The following is a 23,217-nucleotide window of genomic DNA, read 5'->3' as shown; positions in this document are numbered from 1 at the left end:
TGCGTTAGGTACCAAATATCCTTTTGCCATCCTTTGCTAGTTGCGCCTATGCATGCCATATTTTTCATGATGTGGTTTAATACTTAATAATATCTACAAATCCTCGCATTAATTTTTATAAAATATTAAGAATTATTATAACTATTCACTGTATTCAAGATTCTCACGAACATACAGAACTGCCAATGACTAGAGCAGTAGGTATGGACTTGTCGTCTGGTAGCCATCTTTCCCTTTCTCGACGTGTTGGAGCCTCGTAGATTGAGTGTTGCGTTTGGCGTGTTTTATTGTGCCTTTATTTAATTCTGACCATTGCAGCAATATTGACTAATCTCCTGGTATCGACCCTCGCGCACTCATTGGCCTCAACTCTCCTGGATTTGAACTCTGCGTTTGTTTTGGACTCCGATGGATAGCAATGTTGTACTGAAGTTCTCATGTTGTATTTTGTACGCCTGTATTGCTCATATGTAGTCCAGTGTTCGTCTGTCTCTTGTTTTATGCTGAGTCATTTAAGTTATACCTTTGAAATAAACGTGCTCTGATTTATCCTGAGTTGTTTAAAACTATCCTGAGATAAAGAGAACCAAGCAAGCTTGCTACACTCTATTTTGTAATGGTGATTTTTAGATTGCTTTGGTCATAGTCCTACCCATCTTCACTTTAATGTTTTGAAATTTTGTCAATTCTCAGCTTAAGTTTCCCAGTGACTATTCGTGCATTGAAGATTCCGGGCTTTTCTCTGATTTAATCGGACCAATTTTAGTTCTTGACTGATGAAATTACAGGAGAAATTATTCGGCCTTGACGTACTCCGTTCCTAATTCTTGATTCTCCATAGATGTGTCCACATTTTATCACGCCTACGTGTTTAGAAAAATAATTGTGGATGATTCACCTGTCATTGCTAACTACACTTACTTATGTCAGAATTGAAGGCATTGAATTCCATCCCACGCTAGTTATGCGTCATATTATAACTCGATATCTATTTAAATTGCTTTTTTACTTGATCGCTCTCCATCTCTTACAGATATTCAAACCATCTCTTCACATTGTATTAATTATCGGCCATGAGTTCTCCGTTGTGTCACTTACGGTTTACATTTTACGCTTTTTATTTGAAGTTTTTCAAGTCCCTTTCCCAAACGAGCCTCTACTTTTCCATCCACACGATGTTTTTATATTCCTAGACCACGTTTCACTGACCAGTCTGGCTTTATGACAAATATCGTTCCCTATTCTCATTATCGTTCCCTATTTCTATTATTCTTGTACTTTAGTATGCCTTTAATGAGATCCAAGACTTTCTGCGTCATCCAACCTCATGATTTCCTTCTCTCAAGAACTTCTTTAGTTGTTTTCGTTGGCTCACCGTTCAAGATTTTCCGACTCTCTTCCTCTAAATTCTCGGTCAGATCTGATGCTAGTTTATTCTGCACTGCTTACCGAAATTACACTTTCCGAAATCATTCTACTTGGCAAATGCTTTCCACCGCTTCGTTTTTTTAATTTTGGGTAACATGACTTCGCTATTAAGTTACGATCTCTGTGGTTACATACCCTAGGGCAGCTTATGTCGTCATTTTCCTAGTTTCTGAATTTGCTTTTGGTAGAATTCAATTAATTTAGAATCTTCTCAAGTATGTTGGTTGTTTCCCTTGTGCAGATTAGGCGGCTGTGAGAATTTAATGTTGTTTTTGCAACCACTAGCTTGTGATATGTGTTAGTCATTCATTTTGGTTACAATATCCTTGTTTTCCGGAAATTCTCCAGTCATGAACTTCGCCGATGTTATGTTCACTTTCAGGGAGAATATTTAAATTTTCTTCACCTCTTCCTTGCTCCATTACTTCTGCTTTTTTTTTGAAAGACCTATTCCGCTTCTGCATTTTTTATCAAATCTTTTGTCTGCTTACAAACCTTCTGAGCTGCAGTAATTATGGGTTTTGGTTTATATCTCAGCCATTACCAACCTATCATTAAATTGTAAGTGGTCTTCTAATCTGCGTTTATTATTTGAACTATCCCCATATCATTGTTACCTTTTAGCGATCCTGAGCTTATTTGTCTGTAGCATCCATTCCATAAGTTTCCCACTATATGCCATTTTATTTCGCTTTTTCTTAATACTTCGAGGATCATTCTTAATTTCTCCACCAACAAAGCGATAGAACGTTTCATCTTAAGAAAATTTATCGCACTTGATAGATGTACTCGCTGTTGTAGTCCTCGCATTGAATTTAGAATTAGTGGCTATCTTTGTTTAACTTAATTATATTTCACTCGAGATCTTGTGTGAATCATGTTTGTATTGAATATACTGGATGTGAATTATTGGGTTATCTCTGGTAGTTACCCCTGCCCCTCCACATTGAATTAATAATGCCAGCAAATAGATAGTACGATGCCTGCAGTGAAAAATTTGTGACTCCTTTGATAATTTCATCTTGCGCCTTTTCACATGTGAAGAAGAGCTGCTATCTCCTCCCTCTTTTGAAGGAAGGGATATCAGGTGTCGACTCATATTGCGAGCAATTTTAAATAGCATAATATTCGACTGAAACACGGCAAAGAAATCACATACTGCAAGAAATATCAATAGTCAGCCGTGTCCTTTTTTTCCAAGAATAATTTTTTAGTTTTTCACGATTTTTCCCTTGTTTTCCTAACAACCGTAATTGTGATAACACTGCTTCATCTGGTGATGACACACTAATGCGTTGTAACTACGTCAAGGTAGAAATAAATATTCTATCTAATTTAAAGGTTAAAGTAGTATATTTAGGATTGATTTCAGCAAATGCGAGGATATAAGGACTAAGTTTCAGAGCTCCATCATAAGGAGCAACTGACTAACTTTTAAAAAAATTAAAAAAGCCCTATGTAATAAGTCACATAAGGGTGTATGCCGCGTGTCGTACTGGAGATTGCCCCGACGCGACGTTTCGCGACCGACTGCTGGTCACTTTTTCATGGGAATAATGTTGGGATTGGTTTTTGCTGCCTTTTTTATATTTATGGTGGGAGGGTATGAGAAGTTAGGACTGGAGGGGGAATGTAACGAAATTTTGCGGATGACTGGGTTCCAAGTATTGCTGATTCTTAATCTAGTATCACTATTATGGTTGTCCTTGTTTTTCTCTATTTCTATGGCCTCGCGGATGAGTCGGGCTTTAAAATGTTTTATCCTCGCGATGACTCTTGATTTTCCGAAGTCGATCGCATGTCCGGTGGCTTCGTGCTCCACTACGGCTGACTTTGAAGAGTAACCCAGTCGAATGGCCCGCTTATGCTCTTCTATACGAGTTTTGACTGTTCGTCCCATTTCCCCGATTTATTTCTTCTCGCACGATCGGCAGGGGATTTCGTAAACTCATTCAATTTGAAGTGGCGTCCTATCCTTGGCATTTCCGAGGAGGTGTCGTACTTGGGCGTGTGGTTTAAAAATAGCTTTTATGCCTTCCGGATGATGTTACCGACCTTATCCGTCGTTCTTTTCACGTAGGGGAGGAGAGCTTTCTTTAGGCTAATGTCGTCTTCTGTCTTGGGAATTGTTCCTATTGTCCTTGTTGATCACCTTACTAAAACTGCGGGATATAGCTCCATTGTCGTAACCATTAAGACGTAAGATGGATTTCAGCCTAAAAATTTCTGAATATAGATTCTTCGGGTCACTCAGCCTGCTCGAACGTTCAATTAGAGGGGTCATTACAGCGTTTAATTGAGGAGGGTGGTGATGAGAACTGGCATGGAGATATCGGTTTGTTGACGTCGGTTTTTTATACACGGCGTCGCCTAGGTTTCAATTGTCATTATTCTTCGCCAATACGTCGAGAAATGGCACTTTTCCCGATTCTTCTATCTCCATAGTGAATTACAAAGTAGTGTAGCTCTGAACCATGTTTATTATAAGGGTGAGTGGGAACTGTATTTTTTTATTGCGATTTTTGTTTATGATGGTTTTGTTTTTTGGAATCGGTTATTTTGAAAAGAGATTCTCTCATGGAAACTTAATTTAAATAAAGAAGGATTTGGTTCTTTCCCGGCGAATTCTGTTGATGAAATCTTCTCGGGAAATCAGCCGGGTGATGATGGCCATTGCTGCCAACGTTTCGATGGCCTTCTCTGCCATCGTCTTCGCCCTGAAGACGATGGCAGAGAAGGCCATCGAAACGTTGGCAGCAATGGCCATCATCACCCGGCTGATTTCCCGAGAAGATTAATTTAAATACCTCGGATGAGTGAAAAATATCCTTTGCGTGAGAGTAACAAATAAAAATTATTGAGTATTTGTAGATAAAATCAAATAATTTAGGGAATAGATGATCAACTTAAAAATGTGAGACTGTAAACCAGTTGCTGCATTTATCTTATTTAGGGTGAAATTATCAAAACGTATTCATAGTGCTAATTTCCCTTGTAAGTTTTATGGAATTTGATGTCTGATGCATTTCGCTATTTCTACTCGACCGGATGTTGCTCGTGCTGTTAGTTATTATCCCAATATAATTCATCTTATTATTTAGGGTGAAAGAGTACATATACCAATATATATTTACTTGGACTTCAGAGCTTAGTGAGGTTAGCATATCTACTGGAAGGAAAGCATTGGTAGTTTCAATCACGTCACTTCCAAAATTTTTTCGTGACAAACTGCTTTAGATTACTATGATTATAGACGGAATTACAATCTTTTCTCATTCTCTAGAGTAAATAAAATGAAGACTAAGTATGTGTGTGGTTTTTTTGAGTATTGTCGATACTAAGAATAGGAATTGTAATCAACAGAGATTTTGACAGCAATTATCCGCAAGAACATGATAACATGATAACTGCCACTTCCCCTACTGATTTCCTCACACATAATTGATCTGCTTAGAAAGAGGTGCATGTGTTTAAGTAAGTGTTTATTCATTATTTTCTTATTTAGCCATGAAAAATCCTTTAATGACTTTTTCTTGAGTTAACTGTATCCACTTTGTTGACGTTAAAAATGTCTCTTTTATTCAAGGAAAAATATGTACTTACTACGGATTAAAACTCGAAGAGATATTTTATAGTTACACCAATTATCTGATTCACAACAAATAATACGTCTTCTTTGAACGACTCCAACGCATCTCCTTTACTCTTGAGGAAATATTCAAATACCTTTCTGGAATAGTCATTCTTCGTCGCAATTAAATACCTTGCTCCTCAGAATGGCTATTCTTCCATTATAAGCCTGAACAATTTCCAATTTCTTCTTGGTCCTCGATAAAATATCTTCAAATGGAGCTCTCCTCATCATTCCATTATGGCAGGTATTAGTGCAGCTTATCTCGATAGCGCATGTAAAATTGACACCGTAATCCAATATCTTTCATTTAGTTATATCTTGCCTGTAGAGTTATCCCAGTCTACAATGCCACAGTGTGTATTGTTTTTCCTTGTTCAGGCCATGTGTTTGTACTGGTACTGTACACGTGGGCTACTGTGGCTCACATGTCATCAATTTCAAAGAAGTTTCTCTACAAGAAAATAGTTTTTACTAAATTTAAGCAATGGCAACATTTTTAAACTTCGATAACTTCATTCACTTTAGCTGGCGGCTACATTTTGGCTCAATTCTGTTTCTTAAAAATTTTCGTAGTTCTCAATTTTGAACCAATGTTACACTCTGGATGTGGTAACTTACGCCCAAGATATATTTTTTCACTAAAAAAGACATGTTAAAATAAGTACTTGGGGCAAAGAAGTACTTGGATATTTAAAAACACAAGCTATTGAATGAAAATATTATATTTTTGGTTAAGTTAAACATATATACATTAGGTAAAAAATGTTTAGAATACCTTTAAGTTCCCTCAAGATTGATTTATTATGAATGGACCTTAAACATCCTCTTTTCTCTAGCTTTGAGGCTGATTGGCTATGACAATCTCATTCCTCTTATGAAGCAACAAGTCCTTATCTTTCGGTCACTTCCGAAGTTTTTAGGTCGGCGACATGAAATCCATCACTGCTCTCTCCTCTGTCCCAGAGAGCACCAAACCTGGATGTCGGAGTCCGTTCCAATGAACACTCACATATTCACCCTTCTCTACGGATTTGTTCAATCCGTCCATGCCATCTGTTGCATCTTCAGTATTTTCAGTGGGGAAGCTTGTTCTTGCTCTTCAACCGTTGCGCCATCAATCCACCCCTGCTTCGTTCAACAGCATCGCGTCCCTTTAGAGCCATTTTCAGTCCATGTGGTCCATAAAAGCACTGCCTTATACATATATCGTAAGGAGGCAGCGAGTCTCCATTGGCATTCCTATATAACCATGGCACTGGTTAGATTTTGTTGAAATCATGACATATTCAGGGTACTGACACCCTCACCGACAAATTATTTTATTTCCTTCCAGGATCATCCGACCATGCAATTTCGTTAAAGTTGAATATTTAGTCAGGCGATACATATTTGACTGTCTCTCTACGATTGTCGATGTAGTCTGTGAATAATTCTTCATTATTCTTAGCACGATTTCTTTTAAAAATTGACGACATCTTTGCTATCAACTGAGAATGCTTCTTTAAGAATGACTCTACCCAGTCACAGCTCGGAGCAGTGTTATAAAAACATTGCAGTATTTTCTTGCCAGGTGAGGTACAATATTTACGGCCAATATCAAATCAAGCTGGAAATCATAATAGCAATTTTTTCGATATGACAAGTAAAAGCTAATTCTCCGTCCTGCGAAAAAACTTTAGGGTTGCTTGGGGAACTTGAAAATGCAATCTTCAACTTGTATTTAATAGTGCTTCGGGGTCTTTTGAAATATTCGGCGGCATAACGATGTGTCATTTCACCAAATATGATGGTTTTGGTTGATGATGGTTTCTAAAGATGTTTATAAACCATCATATTTGATGAAATATTATATTATATATTATTGCTCCCTCAAGAAGATAAGCGGCTGTTGCACAACGAAGTTAGAGAGAATAAAATTGCACGTGGTTTCATAAGTCACACTACTTCTGGGGGTGCTCCTAAGCGGCTCATTGGGGAAATTATTTTTTACAAATGGATACAATTAAGGAGACTCAAACGTACTTACGAACTCCTTCTTGAAGTCAATATCAATAATAACTGGGTCATTTAAGGTCCGATTCCCATGTATTAGTTCATGCATCCAAAGTTTGTTTCGCTCCAGTTAATTCCTTGAAGATACTCCACTGTTTCTTTTTATTTCGATTTACTTTGTTCAATTGTTCCATGTAATAGGAGTTAGCCGCATTACGGACACATATACACAGTTTATTTCATATTTTTACGTACTCTTTTCTCAAGCCGTTATTGTGCGGGTGATGACGTAGTTTTTGTAAACGATTTTTTACGCGCAACTTTGCTCATCGAGGGGTCAGTGATCCAGGGCTTTAATTTTACGGCACGTTCATTCCTGACAAAACTTAAGACTCACTTACACATGTTAAAAGTATGTTCGAACATGTAATAATAGTTTAGGAAATTTCATGTTCTTCATTCAATACTTCCCAAGAATAGAGTCGAACGTTCAATGTTTTACGGCAGCAATACTATAGCAAAGTGACATAAGATGATGTACTTTCGTTTTCTTCGCGATGCAGAAAGATTGGAGATTGGGTAGGACTGGAGAGTGATGCGTTATACCTACATGCATAACCTTGGCTTGGGGGTCAACATTAAATGTGTTGAAGAACCGAGTGATTACATGATCTGAATAGGTACCTCATTGTCTAGTAATTCTGGTTGCTTCATTGATTAAGGTAGTCAAGCCACATGAACTCATGATATTTGTAAACTGCTTGGAATCGCAGCTGGGCATTAGTAACTGAACATTCATATCACCGACCATTACTAATTTTTGAGATATGACTCTTGATTAGGGTTCAAAATCTAAAACAAATTGATCAATAGAAATATTTTATCCCTGTAGACGACAAAGAGATCTAATATACAAAACTTGCATGAAACGTTGATCAACAGTAGGGCTTATATGACAAGGCCTCAGTACGGTTGTTATGTCATGTCTTATAAACTGTAAAACACCTCTTGCTTTTTCAAAGGTATAATAATTTCAATAAGAATAGTACCTACCCACTCACTATTTATAATTTGATCAGATTATATTTATATTTCATTCAAAGCTATAATATCGGGTAATTGTGACGTGCTATTTAAAGGTGAAAATAGTAAATTGATATTGCGTCTAACACTTCGGATATTTTGATGGAAGATCAATAGGGAATTCATTACATTAAAGGCATTTAAAGTAATATTTACATCCATAAATTTGGTTTATTGTCTAGATATACCTTCTATACCCTTGAAGTATGAATCACAACAGCAATGGTAAAAGATGTTTTACATCATCCATGATGCTAACTACAATTGTTGGCTCCTTTTCTACTTTTCTCAAATAGTATATTCTCCCACGAATCCAAAGATACAGAAATCGGTGCAGCCGTTCTCGAGTTATAAGTGTTCTAACTAACACGATTTTCGACTTTAAACGCATATATAAGGCTGAAATTTCACTCACTGACTGACTGATTCATCACAATTCGCAGCCCAAACTGTGATAGGTGGGGGTATTTGGCTTATTAGACGTAAAAGTAAAAAAAAATTCATCGGGAGAAAAAATCTGAAAACTTGAAAAAGTCGATCAATTTTCGAGATATATCGACTTGAATTAACATGGGAGCCTTATGGGACTAAAACTTTTTCGCTTTTATTTTTTGCTTTTAAACGTCTGAGGAACATGATATTCAATGGACGTAAACTAGATTTTTTGGTCTATTTTTTGGTATGGTTGTCCTGGCGACCAATTGATATTTAGTATTTTTTATTATTTTTTGAACGTTTTCTATGCTTTTCTTATGGAAAAAGTTTAGGAATTTTTTTGACCAACTTGCAATAATCGTACGACAATTTCCTTGAAATATAAGGTGTAGGACTTTTTGGTTGATTTTTTGGCTATCTTGAAATGTTCATACGTCGAAACAATTCCGAGGAATAAACGATTTCGATTTTATATTGTCGTGAAGGGCGAATTTTCAAACTCGGATTTCGGCGTTGAGACATATGCCATATGAAAATTTGGAATCTCCTAGAAAAACCGTAGAGGGTACTTCGTACCCTTACGATCTACCTTACTTTTACCGTAACCATCTTTGTTAATTCATAATAAAATTCCGAAAAATATCCTGCACGCGATAAATCATTGTCGCCATTTTTTTGTGAAGCATACAATCTTGAATATCTTAGCAACCGTTTCAGCTAGATTAATGAAGTTTTCAGGGTAATAATATTATTTAAATGGTCAACTTTTACAATGATGGCCATTCCGCTCGAACGATTCATGTGCGAGTTATATCGATACTAATCTCCTTAGTTACGCTTTAAATGCTAATAACTTTTTTGTTAATCAAGTTTTGAATATGAAAGTCAGATATATAAAATCTGATAATGTGTTTTATCCGACAAAAGTTAAATCAAGCGTATCAAGTGATTAAAGCCGAAGTTATTATCGATCCAAGTGTGCATTCGATAGATCCTTTTTTTAGACTTATTTACATAGTTACGGGCATGTAAATTTTAATATATTGGTAAGATAGAAAAGCTCTATGCACACATGCAAATACTTTTGATGGGTAACGATTCCTAATGAAAATATATCGATATGAAATTATATCGATAGGACTCATTTTCTCCTTTGCTATTGACAGTACCTCTCCGATATTTTCAGGGTAGTACCTCATTGGTGATATAGATGTTTCGTTATAATAAGGGCTCCATGGCAACCATAGTTTTCATTTTATATCGACATTTAATTTCAATGTAAAGTAAATGGCGACACACTCATATCGTTTTTACGTACGATTTCATTCAGAATTTCGAAGTGGTTGCTAAGGCTGGAAGTAATTGTTGATGTCTGGTAAACAACTCTACTGCATGTAAGCGTAACCAATTCATTATTTTGGTTTAAACATTGACTTATTTTTTTACTTTCAATGACGTTTGCATGCATTACACCATTTAAAAATGCTTAACTGTATTTATGTATTTTTATATTTGATTGTTTTTAACAATTTTAATATCCATTTGATAATATATCTCCTTTCCAAAATTACATACTACATTATGCATCATTGAAATACGAAAAATTCAATATTCTAGGCGCATCCTTACCCATTCTTTCATCAAATGATTTCAGTCGCATTATTGATTGCCTAATGTGTGGAATAATTTCAATCATAGTAACCGGTAATACTGACCATTATATACCAGGGTTGCTTTTTCCCGTGGTTATTTAACTACACGAAATTACGGATAGTTTGCTATTAAAATTTGTAATTACATTTTCTAGCATGCGTAGGGCCTACATGTTATGCCTGTTGCATACTTCTTTACCAACGCTGAAATTTGGGGTTACGGAGACTACACCCTCACGTAATTCATCTTTTAAGAATGTTTTACATTATATGGGATTCAAGTAGTCGGGAATCGATATCTAATAAAGTTCGCGTAAGGCGTCACGACAAATGAATGCCATAACCGAAAATTGAGTTAATTCGGCGAAGACAATTTGCTGTGAATATGTAATGATTATGAAAAAATCTTGCGCGACCGGTTGTGAAAGCCGTGTTACGCTGATTTGCGTTGGTGGCGCCATCTATTCAGTGATAATAGAAATATATTTTAGAATATCTATTTTCATGTGTATTGCTGTTAATAACGAAAACTTTCGTGCATGGTTATGCTTTTGAGTGCCGATATTTCGCGTTCATATTGCCATCTCCCACCTCTCAAATAAGAGCAGGTTTTAGAATAGCTAATTTTATGGCTGTGTGTGAAAATAATTTACAGGCCAGGCGATAGCTATCTTTCATATTATTCCGCGCTCATATATTTAAGAATAGATGAACAGTTATGATGTGTATGAATTGTCGAATTTTTATTAATAAACCTCAAGGAATATGCGAATGCTGGATTTTTGAGGACAGAGCGTTTGAGCTTCTCTCGGTTGAAAGGTGGTAACATTTAATAGATCCGCGCTTTTTGGATTTCTGTCTTCGAAATTAACTTGATCGGCTGGGTATTGGTGCATTGAATTGGTCTTAGTCCGATAGTAAAAAAAACTTATATTTTTTTAAGTATGCTGGGTTCAAATCTTCATAATCAGAAATAGAAAAGCTACAATTCTAGGACAAGGGTCAAAATACGAAAAATCGGCTATATTTCACAAGTGCATCCGTCGTTAATTTTATATTTCTCTCCATTACGTAAATATTCTTTTCAAAACGGTCTTAACGCTTATATCATCGTGGTTACTAAGACGACGTTAAGTATTGTTGAGAGCAAAAGAGCGTACCCTCCGTCTATTTCATCTATTAAAACGATATTGTAAGTGTTTTCTTTCCGCTTTTAAGCAACTTATGGACCCAATACTCGAACACGCGTGACACAAACATGTTCCCACCCCCCTCTCGAACCCGCTTGATGTAATCAAGCGCCTATCGACTCGTTCTTTTATATATTTAGATTTACTCTTATTATTGATAAAAAACGAGCTTCCGTACTAATTTCCATTTGTACAAATCCCATATAGTTAAAGAATCTTGCTCAACTTGTAATATACTAACATCGTGTGGTCAATAACTCCAACTTTTTATTCATATATTTTAATTTTTTTTCCCTATATAAAAAAATAGTTGATACGATGTAATATTTCCGAAAATGTTTGTTTGCTATGCATTTCTTTTGTACTGCTTTTTCTACAAATTATCTAGTATTGCCATAATAATAATTAAAATTTTATAAATTTAACCCTTTGAGTGCCACGCAACGATATATCGTCGTTTGCAGAATGTGCCAGAAGTGCCTACGACGATATATCGTTGTTGACAATGAACCCTGTTAAAACAATGTTTTTTTCATTCAATTGATACTTTTTATAGCATATACCACCAGAACAGTTTATTTTTTACCATGTTGCATTATAATTTGAGTTTTTAATTGCAATTATCAACATATTTGTAAATTTTTGTGACCATATGACAGATGGAAATTTCTGAGCGCCATTTTTGGTTCTTACGAAACAGCTTCCTGGTATTACACTTAATAAGCCGCATTGTTTGTCGCCTAAAATCAACTGGCTTTCATTTAATATACCTTGTACTTTGTATATCTATCAGTGGTGTTATTTTTGGCTAGTTCCTATTTCCTTTTAACTTATTTGAAACATTTTATCCACTGCGAAGCGCGTCTTATTTTTTTCAGAGCGCGAGCGATATATGATCGTTACTGGAAGACACGAGGTTTGTATCTATGCTCTATTACTTCGAAAGATATAATTTGTTGCTGAATGTGCCATTTCAATCATGTTTTTTATATTTAGCACCGAAAGAGAGAAGGAGTATTACTAAGTATGTAATTGATATTGTGCAATCAATAACAGCTTGTGTACTGGTCAACTGGGGCACGGCAGAGGTTGGAAATCGGAGTAACATTGTCGACCCTGTGCACCGGGTCGTCAATTTGACTCCGATTTCCAACCTCGTTTTCATGGTATCAAAGGCAGTAGTAATTGAAATATGATGACGGTGAACGTAAAAGAATTCGTTGCGTGCCGTCTTTAGCTGTCATTTACTCAATGAAATTACCCCACATATGTAAAGCTGAAAAGAATTCGTTGTGTGCCGTCTTTTGCTGTCATTTACTCAATGAAATTACCCCACATATGTAAAGCTCACAGTTTTGTTTGCGTGGCCAGTTTCATCCTGCGACGAACGGGATTGTAGTCGCATTTTACCTCTTCGAAATTGAAGTAGCCTTATGGTTTAGTAAATAGCGTCAACGTCGAGAACTGAGTTAGCGTCTGGTGTTGACGATGGCAGATTAGTTGAATATATAAGTTAGCTAAGTGATCATGACAACGGTTCTGTGCGAAGTGGGGACAGCGCCCATTCTCGTCGAAACAAGAGTGAAGGGGAATGTTATCAGACTCAGATGAAAGTGTGATACTCTTTGATAAGAAGACACCGGTAATAATTGACTTTAGTGATGATAATAATAGTTCTGATGAACTTTACAGTGGAAGTGGAAGTTGTGAACACACTCCAGAATTCGTTGAAGTTCAGGGCAATTGTGATTTACCCCAGACTCCAAATTTTGAATTCTTGAAAAACCTGGGCCCAAACGTCTACCGCCACCAAACTCTCCTCCAATTGTGTAATTCAACCTCTTCTTTGCCATCACATTCTGGAACATGGTTGTAAAGGAGACCAACAGGTACTCTTTTAGGTCTAAACAGGTTTAGGCTTCACATAATAGACTCTCACCGAATTCGAGACTGCAGAAATGGTGTCCAGTCAGAGTGGAGGAAATGAGTCCTTTTATTACGGTGTTTATGGAAATCAAGTCACTAAAAGACATCCATTTTTTGCGGACTAGTCCGCTAATTCTCGCTCAATCCCTTGGTTTGGACAGATGTTTTCAAGAAATACGATTCAATTACCCCTGAATTTTATGCAACTATCATTGGAAAAATAAAAAAGATATTTACTAAAAATTTGAGCAATTTTCTCTGAGATTATGTGACCATTTTATAGAAAAACAATGGTATTTCTTATTTATTTCTGTTTGGTTCATATTAAAAGAATTTTGTTTGCCCATTTTTGGGTCAAAAGTGAAAAATTAAATAATTCAATCTCGTTAAATTTAAAATTTAACTACAACAATTGAGCTTTACAAAAAAAAACTGCCAATATTTTTTTATTTTGATTTAGATGAATGAATTCACAGCCAAATACAAAAAGAATTGTGCAAAAACAGTAATAAATAGGTAAGCAAATTATTAAGTTTTTAATAAAGGTCTACAAAATTAGCAAAATACCCATGGCACTTCTGGGAGTACCCATCAAAAAACCCATGGCACTCAAAGGGTTAATTATTATTATGGCAATACTAGATAATTTACTTATACTATGGCAATACCATATAATATATTATGGCAATACTAGACAATTTATTTATATAAATATTTATAATTATATAAATTTTTCACTGCTAAAATCAAGTGGATATAAGGAATTCCACATTTAAGTACAATAATTTAATCTGTTTACGAGAGATTTTAATATACCTACCCTATTCATTATCACTTTAGCAAGCTTAAACATCAGGCTATTTTATAACCCTATAAAATAGCCTGATGTTTAAAAGTCACGGACCAAATATGTGAATTTCTCGAGAACTTTTTGGTTGTCCTTCTTTTTAAATAAACAGCCTTTGTTTAAGTATCCATTTCCTCGATTTTTAAAGACAAACGGGTATAATAGTTTGAGTCATTCCACCTCGATTTCAAAAGCTTGTCCCCTAGGGTCTCAGATTTTTGATGAATTCATGGTTGATAGCTTATAGTTGACGGTGTAGGTCATACTTCTATGATATAAACTACCAGTCTATGAGTAAACGTATATAGACAATTATAAGAAATAATCAGGGAGCCGCAGGGGAGAAAAAGTAAACGTTTGAATATTTTCAAAAAAATCATTCAGGAGTTGGTTTATATTTAATTTTTGAAATTCTAAGGTAATGAATGAGCCTACACTCTGAAGAATAACAGCTTTGGCCAATTCTGAGATGAATTAATCGAGAAAAGTTGTATAACAATGTTTTAAACATTTAAATATAACAATAACAGGGAAGCGCACTTTATAAATATCTTACTAAGAGTGTCTTCCGAAAGGACTAAGCTCTTGAATAAGCAATAAATAACGGTTCTAAGACTATTTTCTAGTTAAATTATGGGATTTATATGACTTAAGGCAATTTTTTTTTTTTTTAAATCGATAACGTATTAAAACCACATTTAAAAAATATCTCAGGGAATTTAGTTTGAGGTTGATGTAGACCCATACTGACATCAAAATCTGAGTCTCATGGGGAAAAACGCTTGTTGAATTAAGGTGGAGTGACCCATATTTTATAATGTGAATTTAATTTTTTGCTCTCTCCTTAGGTGCAAGCCATCCCCGGACGTGAAGGGAAGGATGAAGGTTGGAGCAGGAAGAATGAAGAAGAGAAGAAGACGATGGCCTCGCGGGACATCCAATGCTTATTCCTTTTATGTTGTTCGGAGAGATTTGACGCAAATTTTAATCCACATTTTTGCTTTTTCATTTTCAGAATGAATATTGAAGAGTTAGAACGCCATTCATCGACTTGAGTTTAAAGCTGGGAAAAGTGCAGTTTTCCTCGGACGCTGTGCATTGCCGTACATTTTCATCAGGTTTACATCAGGTTATCATGAACGTGAAATGGTAAATTAGGGCCGACCTGAACCACACACCTGGAGTTATGAGAGACTCCTGGTGGAAAGTGAATTCACCCTCGATTATCAAAGCACGAGCTCTAGGTAAAAATGGTACACGAAAGGTAACGGCTCGAAGAAGCAAGTTTAGAAATGTTTCGAAACAGCGCTGAAACAAAGGTACCACAAAGTGCACTTTAAAATTATTTACTACGAATGAGACCGGTCCTAGGAGACAAAGAATGCATTCTGAGGCAGGAAATCCATGTGGATATTTTTGTGTGTGTAGTTTTTTTTAAGGTATTTGGGTGGGCTTTGTACTAACACCATTTATTACAGGAGTGAAGAATGAAGAAAGAAGACGTATCTGAGGCCCCGAAGATTGAAGACATCGCATGGGGCCTCGAAGAATGAAGAGAGAAGATAATGCGTGTGTGTATCGGGAATGAGTGGATATTGATAATCCCTCGCCTGAACTGAGAGTATTTTTTGTACTTAATTGTAACATGTCTGTAACTCTTTCCCTTCCAGCCATGAAGATTGAAGACATCAAATTGAGCTCGAAGAACGGCAAGAATCCGATTGCGTGTGTATTTTTATCTATCGTGTGATTTCGTGTGATATTTTTCTGCGTGTGATTATTTATATTTGCGTGTGCTGCGAGTATTTGTCCGTTGCGTCGCGTTAGGGATTGCATGTTAGTGTTATTTATTTATTTTTTTGTTTGTGCATGCACTAATCTTACCTATTCACAGATTCAAGCCATCGCTGGACTTCAGGGTAGGAAGAGCGAAGACTGCACGAAGAAGAGGAGATTGAAGACGCAAGTATTCACAGAAGAAAGAAGAGGAGCATCGTAAGAAGACGCGTGCGATATTTGCGGCTTAGTTTTCGGGCCCTTCTGGCCAATAAATAAATATTTGCGTAAGGCTAGGCGTTTTTCCGTGCGTTAGTTTTAGTTTTTTTGTGCCGTGGTTTTGCATTACGTATTCCATTGCGCCATGCAGGAGAGTAGCTGTGGCTAGGTAGGAAATTTTTGATTTCCTATTGATTCCATTGTCACATTCTTGCGTGATGCTTTGGAGTGATGCAATCCTCGGAAGGGTTATTTATTTGTGTATGCACTAATCCGCTCTCTCACTAGGTCCGCAAGCCATCGCTGGATGTGAAGAGAAGAATGAAGATTCATCGGAAGAAGAGAAGACAGAAGAGGATGGCATCGCGGGAACAGAAGAAGACGGCATCTTAGCTTTGGGCCCTTCTGGCCAACAAACATAAATTTGCGTAAGGCTAGGCGTTTTTTCCGTGCGTTAGTTTTAGTTTTTTGTGCCGTGGTTTTGCATTACGTATTCCATTGCGTCATGCAGGAATGTGGCTGTGGCTAGGTAGGAAATTTTTGATTTCCTATCGATCCATTGTCACGTTCTTGTGTGCTGCTTTGGAGTGATGCAATCCTCGGAAGGGCTATTTATTTGTGTATGCACTAACCCGCTCTTTCCCTAGGTCCGCAAGCCATCGCTGGACATGATTATAAGGAGAAAGAAGACACTTGGATGAAGATGGGATGGTGCACCTTACCGAGCCGGCTTCTTGCGGCTCTACACGAGTTGCAGCAGATAAGGAGCGGTATGATCTCATAATATTCATTCAAATTTGGTTCATTTTTCCCGTATAAATTTTTAAATTAACGAGCTGCTTGAGAATGTTCAATATTGCATTCATTAACGGAACTCAATTGTGCTCATTCTTATACTGATCTTCTAATTTGCCCTTAATGCCATTAAAATTAACAAATAAACTTAATATCCTCCTCAATTTAGTCATTGACTACTCAGTTATAAAATTGTACTTGGTACTTAGTTACCTCGATGATAAAAGTAATGAATGCGTGATAAGGGCATATTTCATTGATCAATTAACTTTGAATTGAATTGAAAAGTTGTGAAAAAATAATGCGATGGGCAAAATATTTTTTTGTGCAAACATTTTTCTGGTTGACTCATAATCACGCACCAACGTATTTTCTTTACAAATGTTTTTGTCAAAACATCACTTCCCTTAACAGTGTCCGCAAAATATTTTCACATTACAAAGCAGACCGAATAAGTTTTATATATAATTAGTTTCTAATTATCTGTTTAATCATTACAAATTTTATTCTCCATCATGTTTTTGCATTCCTAAACAGAATTATTTAACTATTATTTGTCCTGTGAAATTTACCCTCTTCAAAATCAATCCTTAATTTTTCCTATTTATACAAAGATATCATTCCATTTGATTGGAATTATTTTATCATAACAAGTATTTTTAATTAATAGAAAATATTATTTTAATTTCCTTTGCATTACGGGAAAGTTTATTTTTCACTCAAAGCTTTTTAAATCTAATTAAAAGGCGAGCCCAATCACTGTGTAACGTCCGTGCACCATAAGTATATTTATTGATTGATTCGGCCATGAAGCCGATTTTCGAGGACATTGCTTTGTCTCATTATGAGTGTTCGTTTTTTTTTCAATTGCAGAGTTCAGGGGTAATCTTGTGTGAGTTGACTACTCGAGGCCTCGATGAAAGCACGTGCAAAGAGATCGAATGAATACAGCTCGTTGGCGCAGGCAGACGGTAGGATTTCATTCATTCTTCTTCCAAGTTTTGAGTTCAGTTCTATTATTAATTAGTGATCACATAGGTACACTGTAATTTTTAAATTCAGGAACCTCGATGATAAAGGTAATGATTGTGTGAGAAAATAAATTAATATTTTCATTTTTCCAACGCTAAAAAAATTAAAATGAAGCGCACCAAATATTAAGATCTCGCGCTTTTTTTGTAACACTCACAAAACTTGCATCCCGCGGATCCCGCGCTGAATCTCAAGGCATTGATTGGTTGACGACGATGATATGCGTTTGCTTTCGTATATTTGATTTGAAACTTCATTTCCATTAAATTTGATAATTCGAATGAAGGACAATTATGGGGATTTTTGTGAATCTATGATAAGTATTTACTTTGCTGTTAATTTTCTCAATGTAATGTGGTGGTCGAGGTTTCCATATTGGCCTTGCATTTGGTAGGTAACTCAGCATCTCTCTTGCGCGCTCAAGTAATAACTTCCTCGGAGACCCTACCTGAGGGAAACGTGAGATTCCGGTCATATTTTCTACCTTTCTGAAATTTTCCGTGAATTATATATTCCGAGTATAAGTGATATATTTTTAAAAAAGTCGCACCAACATATTTCCAATGATTGATACTCTTTTTTGTTTAATTTTGGGTACTTTTTTCCGTTGACGCTTTTTTCCTTGCTATTAAATATTTATTACGCCAATGGTGTCGGAATAATCAGTATATATTTTTCATTTTTTTCGGTTGCTTTGTTTCTGCAGTGAACCTCTGGCTCCATATTTCATGGATAATTTCCATATTTGTAACTTCTATTTTCGTCTTTTTAAATAATTTCATCGTATTGATTTTTATAATTTCTTTATTGTCTTCAATTTCATAAAATAGTACAGACATTAAATATATGTTGAATGGTATATTTTTGCTATCAATTTTAGTATTACCCATGAAGTCCAATTAAGTCGTAAAAAAAGCTATATAAATAACATGCTAAGCTCACTGTAATGATTTCCAGGAAAATTTTTAATGTTGCCCATTCATATCTTTAAAATATTTAAATAATAATGAAAATACATTGAAATATCGCCGATGAGATAAGCGTCAAATAATTTAAAATCACCCACTCTTGCATTTTTTTAATTTTAAAAATTTCTAGACAATTAAAAAGTTAATTTTTACTGGAAGTATTCATTGAAATGAGAGATTTCTCAGCTGAGAGTTAACTTTTTTGGTCTTCCCTTCATTGCATTATTAGAATTTTTCTTATTATATTACCACAGGTCAAGCTTGTGGACAACGACAGCGATTGCTTTTGGAGACAACTGTTCAGGTCCATGAATTGGACACCTGAAGGTTACTGCGCCGACAACTAGAGACCTCAGGATTTTATCTTGAAGAAAGGAAGAATGAAGATAGGAAGAAAGAAGACACCGAGCCTGAAGATGGTTGTTTTTTTGCATTTTTTGTTGCAATTATTGTACAGGGTGTTTGTATATTTTTTGTTAATGCATGTATTTTTTCCAGCTATCGTTAGGATTTGCGGCAGGAGAGTAGGGATTTTATATTGCGTCCTACCATTGAGTAGAAATAACTCAGATTAGGCAGGTCTTCGTACATCGTGGCCACGATTCCGTATTTAGGCATTTAATTAATTCAGGCGTATAAAGCAGTATTTAGGTAGGCAGGGCTGTATGAATGGATGAATGTGATTTGATGAATGAGTGAATGGAATGTGATTTTTTGAATGAGTGAATGGAATGTGATTTGATGAATGAGTGAATGGAATGTGATTTTTTGAATGAGTGAATGGAATGTGATTTTTTGAATGAGTGTGTGCTTGTAGATAGTAGTAGTACTAATGGTAGTGTTAGTAGCAATACTGACACTAACTGTCCCTTCCTTTCACTAAAAATCCCTCCCCACCCTCCCTCCCCCTCAAAATCCAAACTGCTCCCTCTACGTGGGGAGGGGGATAAACAGAGGAAAGTCTATTCCAATAAATTATTGATTTTAATGAATCATTTATGTTATCTCATGCTTGAATTATAGCATTGGACTTTCCTCTGGCTAAAGCAGTATGGTATCCTAGGGCAATTTCAAATTCTGTATTTGTTCTTTGTACTTAGGAGGTTTGAAGTGATAGAATGTGATCAAATTTTTGGCTCGTATAATTTTGATCTGTTTATAATTTTTTCATTTTTTGTTATTTTTATTCATTGGTTTGAAATATGCTTCATGGTGACATTACCGATTCATTTTTCATGCACTTTTTTATTATCTTAGCTGATTTTATCCACCAATTTTTGTTGTTGTTTGTTTCATAATTTCTCATTACTATGATAAGGTGTATAAATATTACTGTTTTTTAAGGAATTAAAGTAATTTAAAATGTATTTACTGCGTTTATTCATTTTCACTGCTCTTGATGATGTTGTGTTGTGCAATGGTATACTCTATAAAATTAAATATTAACTTATGTTCCCATTTAAGCATATTTTTTGTAAAATACATTTTTGTTCCTCCTTTTTCATTGGTATTGGGGATTTTTTGTAAAATGCAATATTCAACTGTCTCTACATGCTAAAATTTTGTAATAATTTTTCTATTACCTTAGTGCATATTGTTTTTTCTAAGTATATGTAGAATTAGCTTGAATGGACTTGCCTTGAAGAATAAAAATTTGAAGTACTGCGCTTTTTGAATCCCTTTTTTGGGTAGGCTTTGGGTAGGCTATTATTATGTTCCCAGTGAGTTTCTAACCTGCCATCCATGTTGATGGCTTCCGCTTAGATGAATGAGTGAAAGGAATGTGATTTGACGAATGAGTGAATAGAATGTGATTTTATGAATGTGTGTGTGCTTTAGTAGTAGTGTTAGTAGCAATACTTCCTTTCACTAAAAATCCCTCCCCTTCCCCCTCAAAATCCTAGCTGCTCCCTCTACGTGGGGAGGGGCATTTAATATCTTTGTGATTGATGACATAAAATAAAATATTTTACAAGTAATTTTTGTGAAAATTAAAGTGCTGGTGCAAATCCAGTAAAATGGAATGCCGTTAAGGTATTGACAAAATTTAACATTGGTCAATTGATAATTAACCTAAATAAAGTGAACATATTCAGAAAGCATCCATCAAGGTGCAATTACATTGGGCATATATTGTGTGCAAAACAATATTTTAATTAATTCAATTTTATGCAAATAGCCAATTTGTTATCATTGTTAATCCATTTTTGGTAATGATAATGTGACATTGTTACACAAAAAGATTAGGAACATGTATTTTTCCGGTTACAGTTTAGAGTATTAACAGGAGAATATGGGTTATATATTAATTATATAATGCTGTTGATTATAAATCACTCAGACTAGGCAGGCCTTGGGACATCGTGACAATGAGTCCATATTCGTCTGTTGTCATCCGAGTCATATATGAGTCCGTTAGATTAATTCAGGCGTGCATGTTGAGGTATTTAGTCAGGTAATGCTTTAATATTGGATTGGATAACAATGGATGAATGTGATTTTTTGAATAAGTGTAACAGTATTGGTAATGCTTGATCAGTACAAATTGTTTTTAACAATGCAAATTTTAATTTTTTATGAGCATAGGAGTGTATTGGGGGCATAAACATCCCCCATATTTTTCTCCTGGGGGTGACCACCAGCAACGCATCTGCTGAGATGATCACAAGCCCTCCTGCACTCCAATTTTCAAATTATGTGGTTACATTTAATTATGTCTTCCAATAATCAATGAATTGTTATAATGCTGGAAGATTATATCATCGTTACATAGCTGAAAAGTTTTTGACGAGTGTAACGAAGTCTTGTACCTCCATAGCAACGACAAAAGAATATCAGTGCAGGCAAGCCACATAACACCCAAACTCTCCATACCTTTCTAGCTATGTGGCTGACTGAGAACTCAGCAGCGATCTGCCAGGTCAGTTAAACCATGAAAATTAGAGCCTCAGACATTTTTGTGTTATACACCTCAATGAGGAATTTCCTTAACTATTTATACATATAATGGTAAACAGGTGCGGTTCCAGGATTTCTTTCTGAGGGGGGGTGGCAATAGCGCGATCGTATTCAGGATTTTTTTTCTAGAGGGCACAAGGATACTTCGTAATACAAAGCAAATGCAATGATAATGGGACCGTATTAAAAATATTGCATATTTTTTTTAAGGGTCCGGAGGAGCACTAGCCCCCATGCCCCCCTCTAGATCCACCTATGGTGGTAAGTCATTAGTTATATTTATATGTTGTCACTTCTTAGTAGGGTAAGGTAGCTACCCCAATAAACCACATGCAGTAAGATGTTTTATATCTTCACAATAATTTCGAGCATATTGAAAACAATGACATGAGAGCATTAGGTAATGATAATGCCTCGTTTTACATTGTTAATTTCTAGACTTATTGGTATCTCACCTATCGAATATTTTATCCCTTCGCCTCTTATATACACATTTATTAGTTTGACTTCTTTCTCAGCTGGAGTGAAAAGTATTAATTTTAGCACATACATAATAATAACGAATTGTGCAACTTTTGGATTTTCTTTTATCGTCAATCTTATTGAATTACCTCACTATTTATCCGTTTACTACCCATCACGTGCCCACTTCTCGAGCTATAACCGACGAAAAATCAATGGTGTTGGCACTTTGATGGAAGAGTTGATGATGTCACGAGTTATTGGGTAGTGAGTACCCACCCCCAGTCACCCAGATTGGGACTAGCGAGGTTCATTGTTACTTGTCCACTTGTGGTTTTTTGCATCCAGTTTAATGTGTTTTTCCCTGCATTTGCCATTAGCTCTGCTGGAATATCGTCAATTCTAGATGTTTAACTAATCGCAAGCGACCTACTACCGCATCAAATTCCGATCTTGAAATTGGGGCTCCCCTGTCATCTTTATCATCTTTATTTTCCTTTTGAATAGCATTCATTCTTACACTTTTTCCATTGCACAACTATTCCAGATGTTTTTTTCATCTCTTCTCTTGGTCTTCGTTTTCAATCATAGGTATTCCATTTTAAGCCTTTGGGTAACACATCTTACCTGCCTTTAATTGAAGTGGTTCCTCACTATACTGTAGGTGGTCTCAACTTTTCCAAGCAGAATAAATATGTAGAAAATAAATAAAACTATTATCCAAGAAATATATAGGTATTTGTACATAACATAAAGCACTGCTTTAAAGCTAGGGTATGGCTATTATTTTAATGGAGCAACAAGATGGTCCTCTACTTGG

The sequence above is a fragment of the Ischnura elegans genome, chromosome 6 (assembly GCF_921293095.1).
Source record: "Ischnura elegans chromosome 6, ioIscEleg1.1, whole genome shotgun sequence".
Lineage (NCBI taxonomy): Eukaryota > Metazoa > Arthropoda > Insecta > Odonata > Coenagrionidae > Ischnura > Ischnura elegans.
This window is presented reverse-complemented; position numbering follows the sequence as displayed.